Raw genomic sequence first — 10,775 nt, 5'->3', positions numbered from 1 at the left:
TATCTCACCACCTAGGATGCTTGGGGTGTGACCAACATCAACCATGTGAGAGGTTTATATCTCACCACCTAGGATGCTTGGGGTGTGACCAACATCAACCATGTGAGGGGTTTATACCTTGCCACCAGGGTGTCCGGGTGTGAACGGCATCCCCCATCCTAAGTTGGGGTTATAGATTGGTTGGATCATGCATACACATATGATATCTACTATTAGTATAGATTTACTTAAACATGTTTTGACTTCACTTTGATCATGCATCCTCATATTGTTATTCATAATGCCTATGAAACTATTTCTTGTATTTCGATTGTGTCCTTGTCTATTGTTGTGTTGCACCCCGCATACTTAGTACATTCCAAGTACTAACGCATATTTTGCCTACATGATGTCACCATGTAGGGACCGGAGCTACTCTTGATCCTTCTCTCCATTCACGTGGCTAGTACGGTGCTTATCCGAGTTTGTTGGTGAGTCCTCAATGATTCGAGGGCTATGTTATGTTTCCTACTCCTATGTTTTGAGACTTTAGCTTGCAATTGTATTTTGACTATGAGGGGAGCCGGTAGTATGTCATGGCCCCCGTCCTATCTATGTGTGTAGAGGTGTGCGTTGGACAAGTATTTTGTAAATGAGCTTGACTCTTGTTCTATGATGTCTTTTTGAAATGGTTTGACCTTAGTCCCTATTTCCCGTTAATTAATGTTGATTGTACTTCCGCGACCGATGAAGTGTGATGACAAGTTTGAGAGGCTTGTTTGGGGTTCCTTTGGGTTCCTCATTCGCCATGTCACGTCTAGGCCCTAGGCTTGGGTCGTGACAATGACGTGTTTCGTCAACAAGTTCATTTGGGTCATTATTTTGCAAATGTTCTAATCACGTTCTAGTTCTTTTCAAATTCTTCCTTGGTTAGCGCAAGGTTTATATGAGACACTTGAACCTCCCTAGTATACCATACACGATTAATCTTGGTTATATTATCAAGCAACGCCTACGCCATAACAAACGGTTGTCTAATAATATCACAGCTAATAAGTTGATCGGCAAAACCCTTGTTGACGGTGTCAAGACTTCTGTAAGAATGTTGCAATAACACATTGTCCGAAAATCCATGAGTAGGGCATTTGAGAATCAACTTTTGAAATCTCAACCACGTTTCATGGATGGGTGGACCATCAATCCTCTTGAAGATTTGAATGTTGTCCCTCAACTTTACAATATTCGATGGAGGGAAGAATATTTCATAAAACACTACTGTGAGCTCCTCCCAAAAAGTAATAGAGTCTCGTTGCAACTCAGCCAAGCACTTTGTTGCTTCCCCTTCTAGAGAGAAGGGAAATAAAGGAAATGGGATTGACTCTTGAGAGATATTCTGGAAGGAGAATGGTGTACACATATCCACATATTCTGAATGTGATCATTATGGTCCTCCTGAGCAAGTCCCCTGAAGAAACATTTCATCAAGACCAACTGAAGTATAGTCCCGTTAACATGAAAAATAGCATTTCCCACAGTTGGGGGCAAGCGAATAACACTGGAAATTCCTATTTGATCCGCATTGACTTCATTCAAGTCTCCGACATCATCATTTTGTCCAAGTTGACTCGCACTACACCCGTTCATACCCATCTTTTCACCTATTGCGAACAATCAACAAAAACACCAATAACAAAATTCTACTACAACAAAACTAGTTCACAAAAACACTTCAATAAAAAAATTCTAAAAACCACTCCCTAACAACGGTGCCATTTTTGATAAGCTTAAAGTACACCATTTATAATTGAATTCTTAGGTAGTCGCTAACAATTATAAACACAGCAGTGAGTTGGGGTCGATCCTACATGGAGTGATATGGTAAATAATTCAAGTACGAAGTGTAAGTATTCTAATATTTTGTAGAAGTAAAAGAATATGCGACATAAAGTAAACCAAGCAATCAAATATTCATTTCACTTAATGGGTAATTAGGAATTGCTTTAATTTGTTGAATCTCAATGGGTAGGATGGGTTGTAATTATGATAGTCATTTCTCAATCAACTATCATGTTTCAAGCAAATTCTTGTGAACTATGACAGGATTACCATTACAAAGCAACCCAATTCCTTAATTAAACCTACTTTCTCAAGCTAGGTTATAAAGACGCAAACCAATACAGCTATAAATCAGTCATTCTACTCTAAGCATCTTTCTCAAGCAAGCATAGAGAACTAAGCTAGAACTAAATTTGCAACTTCAGTTCGTCAATAAATACATGAATAAACAATTGAACCCATTTCAAAACAACAATAAATTCAACAATTAACAATACACATAACATAATTTATACATCGATTACATGATCACACACGTAAGGGAGGGGTTTTAGCCATACATAGAAAAAGGTAAGAAATCATTACAAGAAAGATTATCCACCCAAATTGTCAACAATCATAAATGTTCCATGCCAAAAGTAAGACTAGAATCCTAAAACTATGTAAAAGTATGTAAAAATCTCTCAAAACTATGTAATTCCCTCACTCCTTTCAAAAGTCAACACGCGGGCTCACTCGGCGAAGTTAATCAGGATCACCGATCTACTCGAGGATTCACCGACAAGCACCACTTCTCACCTTTTGTCTCAACTTTTGCATCTAACTGTTCTAGGAGATTTTGTGAGCTGGGGCGCCATCGTCGTTGTGACGACCCAAAACTACCCCCTAGATGTGACACGGCGTACAAGACTCTGAAACATCTCATACAAGACTCTTAGCATATCTTAAACATAAAGCATAAAAAAAATATAGCAAAATTTAAAACATTTTCTTTAAATACAATCGAAGTCAATTTTCATAAAATAAACGGAAGCCTTTCTAAACATTAACTAAAACCATCTAGAAACATAAGACTTAAAACTTTGGGACACGGCCCATACAAAATCTTCAAACATAAAAGAAAGACATAAAAAGGGAACATAGTGGGTTTTGTCCTCAAAACTATGAGCACTTACCAAATCTTCATCTCCGAGCTCCTTAGAAACCCATCTCTCAATAATAAGACATCACATCTCCAATTAAGTACTAAGTATGATAGCCATGCGAAAACCATGCTTAAAACGGACATTTCATTTGAAAGTCATGATTCATGCCAATTTGATAATACTTCATCAACACAAGTATAAGAGGCATAACATGCAACATAACCAACATACAAGTCCTTTTTTCACTTTAGACATAATCAACATATATAAACCATCTCATCACATTAGAACATAATCAACATATATTACATTTCATTACTTTGAGCTTTCACCTCAAGCAACCCCAAGCTATACTATGTGCAATGTATGAATAGCACCCCATACCACCATCCACACTAAAGTACCACATTAAGGCCACCAAAAGTGAACTTTCCGTTCACCCTTTCCATTCTTTCAAGTGTTCCTCATCATCATCTTTAAACAATACTCATACATAAGGAACATAGGCATTTCATAAGACATGGCAAGGAAGTAACTCATATTACAATCCTAGTATAGCATGCATCATTAAATTAGACATATAAGTCAACATTCTTCATTAGCTTCATTTAGAGCACTTTCATTCATTAGTCATGAAGACATTAGAGAACTCACTATAGCCCTCTTGAAGCCTACACGTGCAATGCATGGATGACATCCCATACTACCACCCACATTTCATAGAACTTCTCAATAAACCATAGTTCACATCTCAGATGATGGGAATAGGCATTTAACCAACATAGACCATGAGAGCTAAGTCATGGAATCCGGTGTCATATGACCACACACGGAAGAAAGGTGTTCTACTTGGTTAAGGTAGAACTAGGTAATATTTTAGCTTTGCTAGAAACCAATGGCTAACATATATCCTATGTGGGCACATAGTTATGGGATAGGAAGATATTCATTGGAACTCTAAACTAACATTGGGAGAGTTTCCATCTTCCCTATCCACTCGACGCTTGGCCTCCATTCCCATAGAGTAGTTCATTCACATTACATTATTGTACTTTAGTGTCACGATCCGAGAGCACCCCCAAGTGGCGACACGATGTATTCGCCCAAGAAGATGTCTTATACAAGCTCTTAGCAGTCATTCATCACATAGGCAATAAAATAGTGTGGAATTAAAACCTTTTAAAACAAACTTATAAAACTTGAAAGTCAACAACATTTTAAAGAAGTCTTTAAACACAAGAGGAATACTAGTCTCACGTGACCAACTTAGACCTAAGTCACAAAGAAGCATACTAGGGACATGGCCATTTACAATAAAGAAGAATACTACAAGTATATTACAAAGTCTTAGTAAAAGAAACTAGAACATAGAATATGTGCCCTCGACATATGAGGACATACCAAAAAGTCTTGAGAGAAACTGTATTCCCAAGCTTCACTATGGAAAGCACCTCACTTGCCAACACCTACACTTGTAGTAAAACATGGAAAAGAATGGGGTTAGCACAATTAAGTACTAAGTATGATGACTATACAAAAACATGAAAAAAGGGACATTTATTTAAGGTATAAGCTTTTATACCATTTTTTATACATATCCATAAACCACATGTATAAGAGACACATTACAAGTCAACATCCACACATAAGACAATATCCATATTATAAGCATGCTCAACTATTACCATTTGTCAAATAGACCATTTCATAATCTTAGACCCTCCACCTAAAGTTACCCTAAAACTCACCTAAGTAAGACATGGAGAGGCAGCCCATACTACCTCTTCATGCCACATCTAAGTGTTCCTCAAGGCTACCATAGATAAGGACCTTTCCCTTTCAACATAAACCAATAAGTCAACATTCATTAGTAGAGTCATATAAGGAGACAGTCATGCATATAGGGGACTTCACATAATAGTCATTAAAGAATTAGGGAACTCACTTTAGTACCTTCAAGGCCTACTCATGCCATGTGTAGTTAGCATCTCATACTACTACCTACACCTTATAGAACCTATCAAGTAACTAGAGTGCACATCCCACATGAAGTGAATATTCATTAACCGACATAGACCATACTAGCTAGGCATGGAATCCGGTGTCATAAGAACCCACACCGTGGAAGGTGCTCCACTTGCCAAGGGTAGAACTAATACACATCCCATATAGGCACATGGTATAGGGGATATCCAAAAACGTTCATTGTACTCTTGCCTCATACTCGGGAAGAGCTACCATCTTAACCATATCCACTCGGTGCCTAGCGTTAGTTCCCATAGAGTAATTTCATTCACATATGAGTACTAGAGAGGGCACCATGATTAGGCCTACTGTCCCATAATACTCTACCAAGAAGGGCACCACAAGGATCTACCGATCAAGGTTCATAAAGGATAGCTCATTGACTTTCTTAGAGGGGGTTTCTACCGTTCCAGACCACCAACTCCAAGTCTATCATTTCACAGAAGAAGGAGGCACCATCATAAGGTCTACCGCTTCAAGGTTTACATTAACTTAGGGGTCTAGACTCACGATGAAAGGGCACCCTACTTATGTCTAACTGATTCAAGTCATGGTCTAGAATACCTCATTAGTCATTTATAGAAGGGCACTAACTTTAGGTCTACCAATCCTAGACATCCATTTAATGAAAGGTTACCAATCTAGGTCTACCAATTCGAGAGACAACATTACCATATAGAGACATTTCATAGTCCATCATCATCACATATAAACATTAAGAGAGAACACACCTTCAATCATAATATATACACATTGTATAATATACCATCATATTATTCTTGAACACCACATACATAACCCCCATATTGCACAGACATGTAGACACACCTTAAGACAATACTTCAATTCACTATATAATGCCTTCAAGGCAAAAATCAATACACATAAAATAAGTAAACATCTCCACCATAAGTGGATCAATCCAAACAAGAACAATTTCAATATAGCATGAAAGTAGGTCAACTTACCAATCTCCAAAGCCGTAATCATCATTATTCGATTCCCAATAATTGTAACATCACAAGAGAATTTACCCATGACTTGCCTACAAGGCCATAATTCTCATAACATCCATACACCAACAATCCACCAACAATAGATATAGATACCAATAGGAATCAATAATAAAAATTAATCTAAACACAATTCCATCAATATACAATCATAATTATCTAACCCACTTCATAAGCCAAATTTAGGAATTTAGGGAAATCATGGGTCCATAGAGCTTTTCACCAAAAAACATCAATTAAACCATAGTATCATCAATAAATCATTTGAAACCATTTCATGCAAGAACCCATGAGTTTGAGGAAGAATTGGGGTTTTTCATAACTTTTGAAAACCATTTTGAGATTTGGCTCTAGGGGGAAAACTAGCCCTAGATAGCTCATTGACTTTACCAAAAGGGTGCCACAAACATAAGATCTACCGATAGAAGGTTCATCATTTCAAACATGAAAGGTCTACCAGTATTAGTTCTATCGATCCAAGGTTTATCATCAACATTAGATTCTAGACTCATTATGAAGGACTACCCCCACTAGGTCTACCAACTCATTTTATAGCCTAGAATACTTCATCATTCATTTATGAAAAGAATTCTATTAACCTATCGGTTTATATTGATCAAGTTAAGACACATTCACTAGTCATTTATGAAAGGAATGCCATAAGCTTATCAATTCATATTCATTTTTTCAAGACACATATATTACCCAAGAGAGGATGCCTAAGCCTACAAACTCTAGATTCAACAATCAACAATACTTTCATTCGTTCAAGAAGAGGATGCATATCCCTACCAAATCAAGATACTTCATTCATGATCCAATTCATCAATTTAATAAAAGGATACCTTAAGCCTACCAATTCAAGACACAATATTTAAGGTCACATTCATCGATACAACAAAAGGATGTCTTAAGCCTATCAATTCGAGATGTACCATGTAAGGAAGAAAACCCTTCACATGCAATCATCATCATTCATGAGTGTTAACTGAGAATAAACCTTCAATGATAACACAATTACTTTCTGAACATGATCATTATACTTTCAATGAGATCCCACACATATACTTTACATCATGATCACATATAGATCCTTCGTATATAGATGTAAAAGGAAGATATCCATCAATTCAATACCACAATACACATAGTAAGTAAACAACGACACCTTTCAAGTGGATCAATAGATCAATCACAATTCTACTTCAACATGTAATTTGATCAATAAGTTGCCCTTCAAGAGTCATACTTCCAATTTATCAACACACATTATAATTGACTTGATAAAAATGGATATTAACTCTATTCAATAACCAAAACATCATAGATTACATTAGAGTATTCATCCAATTACCATTCATTCATGCCAGCATTCATTCGATTAGGCTAGTTGCCGAAATACATATTTGCTCACCAATATTGTTTAATTGATTGGGTACTTCGCTGAAAAGTTTTGCGAGCTAAAGGCTTACTCGTCGAGTCACCGAGTGGCTTTTGAGAGCTCCAACTTTTCTTTTTCATATTTATCGCTCCTTTTCTCATTATAGCGTCCTGGCCTTGTTCTTAACCCTTTGTGTTTGCACATTAGCAAATTAACATTAGGTATAAACAAAAAATAGGTATTAAGGTCAATAATTCATTGAATAATAACTCTAAATTAGTAAAATTTCCCGACTCATCAATAACGCCACCTTTAGTAGAATCAACCAACTGAATAACAAATCGGGCAAATCTATGAACATCTCGATTTAACTCCTTTTTATCATTCTCAACATGAGTAACACTACCCATATATAGGCGACTAAGAGTATCCACCACAAAATTCTTCTTAATTGGTGATAGAGGACACTCATGTCATAATTTTTTAGCAACTCAAGCCACCTCCTTTGGAAAAGATTTAGATCATTTTGCTTGAACACATATTCCAAAATTTTGTACTCGGTAAAGAGATCAACATGAATACCATATAAGTAATGCCTCCAAACCATTAAGGAAAACATAAATACCGCTAATTCCAAATCATAGGTGTGATAGTTCTTTTCGTGAATTTTATGTTATCGTGAAGCATAAGCAATAACTTTCCAATTTTATGTAAGAACACACCCTAGTCCAACCCTTGAGGAATCACATTAAACCACAACCCCATCAGACCTTTCTGGTAAGGTCAACACTCGAGCAGAGGTAAGTTTATCTTTCAATTCTTGGAAAATCTTTTTAGACGCTTTAGACCATACAAACTTAACTTTCTTTTGGCTCATATCCGTCGATTGAGAGGCAATCGAAGAAAAGCCTTCAATAAACTTTCTATAATAACTAGCCAAACCCAAAAAACTATAAATATCTGAAGGGGATAAAGCTCTTGGTCAACTCTTAACCACGTCTATCTTCTTAGATCTACCTCGATACCCTTACTATAAACAGAGTTACGGAGAAAAGCCAATGATCACACCCAGAACTCGCATTTATTAAACTTTGCAAAGAGTTGTTGATCATTGAGAACTTGCAACATAACCTTCGAATGATTGGTATTCTCATCATCACTCCTTGTGTAAATCAAAATGGCATCGATAAACAAAATAACAAACTTGTCAAGATATTGCCTAAACATTATATTCATCAAGTCAATAAATATAGTCGGAGCATTAGAAAAACCAAACCAAATGACATTTCCAAAAGCTCAATATGACCGTACCGAGTTTGAAAGGCTCTTTGCGAAATGTCATCTTGGTTCACCATGAATTGGTGATAACTTGACCGGAGGTCACTCTTAGAAAAATATCTCACTCCCTAGAGTTAATCAAACAATTCATTTATCCTTGGTAAAAATACTTATTCTTAATGGTGACCTTATTCTATTGACGGTACTAATGCACATGTAGGGTGAACCATCTTTCTTCAGAACAAAAGAAGCTGGAGCACCCCACGTCTATACTCGGTCAGATGAAAACCTTATCCAACAAATCCTTCAATTGCTCTTTCAATTCCTTAAGTTCTATTGGAGGCACATATTGAAGACTATTTCCCTTTTGGGAGGAACATCGGGTAAATAATAAGAAAATACTTCTGGAAACTCATTAACAACAAGGACCGACTTAATTATAAGGGTTTAAGAAACCATATTCCTAACCCTTACAAAATGGTATATGAAACCCTTAGAAATCATCTTTCTGGACTTAAGACAAGAAACAAAATAACCCTTAGGCATTGAATTTCCCCTCTGACACTCTACGAGGGGCTCATTTAGAATTGAAACTTGACAACTCGGGTTCTACAATCCATAGAAGAATAACAAGAATGGAGTCAATCCAAACCAAGAATAGCATCAAAATCTAACATATCAAGCTCTACAAGATCAGTATGAGTGACTCTATGTGATAAGAAAACGTGAGAACATCTATTTACTCTCTTACCCACAATAGATTAACCAAAAGGAGTAGAGATAGAAAAAGTGTCTTTTAACACATTTGGATGATCGTCAAACCTCATAGACACAAATGGTGTCATAAAAGATAAGGTAGCACCGGGATCAAGCAAAGCATATATGTAAAGAAGAAAACCATTCAGCATACCAGTAACAACATAAGGAGAACTCTCTTGCTCATTACGAGTTTGAATTCCATAGATTTTTTTTTAATGTGGAGCACTTGAACCCAAACCATTAGGGGTGGGCTTTCTATCATATTTTCCCTTGTCAAGTCTAGATGGACAAACCCTCAAGAGGTGACTACTTTTTTCACAACTAAAGTAATTATTTGTACTCATCAAGCATTTTGTCGGATGACTCTTGCCATACTTTTGGTATGCGTGAACCGAAGAACTATGTCCACCACCATTTCCTCCTTGAGGCTTAGGGTTAGACACTCTTTCCTTGTTGAAGTTAGGAGCTATAGAATTAGAGGTACATTGATCGAAAAACCTTTGTCGAACTTAAAACGACCATGTCCCTTTTACCTTGACTATGAAATGTCACCATCATCGGTCCATGCCCTATTTATCTCCCTAACTCTCTCCTTATGATTTTTCCCCAAATTTTTTTGAGTGTGAATCATTCAAAGAGAAAAATCCATCTCTTTAATGAGCATGACGGTACAAGATTCCTTAACCACCAATGGACATATCTATAACAAGCTTTCTTATCTTTGCCCTAGGATCGGCGAATGTTGTAGGAGAATACATAGACAATTATATGAACTTCAAGGAATACTCATTCACACTAATGTTCCCTTGACAAAGGTTAATAAATTTAAGTACCTTGGCCTCCTTCATCTCAAGGGGAAAGAACATATCAAAGGAAGCAACCATAAAATTTTCTGAATCAAGTGGACCCATATCAACCGCCCTCTCTTTCTTCCATTGGTTTATCCACACTTGAGCAACACCGTTAAATTGATAAGCAAACAATGCCACCTTTTGCACTGACATCACAACCATGATCATCAAAACCTTGTATACCTCATCAATGAACTCTTGAGGGTCTTCCTCGACCTTAGAACCATGGAACTCTGGTGGATTTATACTAGTGATGTCCCTCACTCTATTTTCCAATGTACCAACATTTGGGATCACAAGGGCCATAGCCTCCTTATTGTCTTCAGCTGTCATGGATTGAGTCAACCCTTGAAAGGTAGCTCGAAATACAACATTAGTCAGTTGTTCAGGTTCAGCCGAAAATTGTTGAGCTTCTTGAGCATCTTCTCATTCAACATTCTCACTCGCATTCCTTCTAACATAAGCTATTTGAAGGGCCATATCCTGAAAAGAATCGGATAGGGATTAA

Source organism: Solanum stenotomum, chromosome 9, assembly GCF_019186545.1.
Source record: "Solanum stenotomum isolate F172 chromosome 9, ASM1918654v1, whole genome shotgun sequence".
Taxonomy (NCBI): domain Eukaryota; kingdom Viridiplantae; phylum Streptophyta; class Magnoliopsida; order Solanales; family Solanaceae; genus Solanum; species Solanum stenotomum.
Note: the sequence above shows the minus strand (reverse complement) of the source record.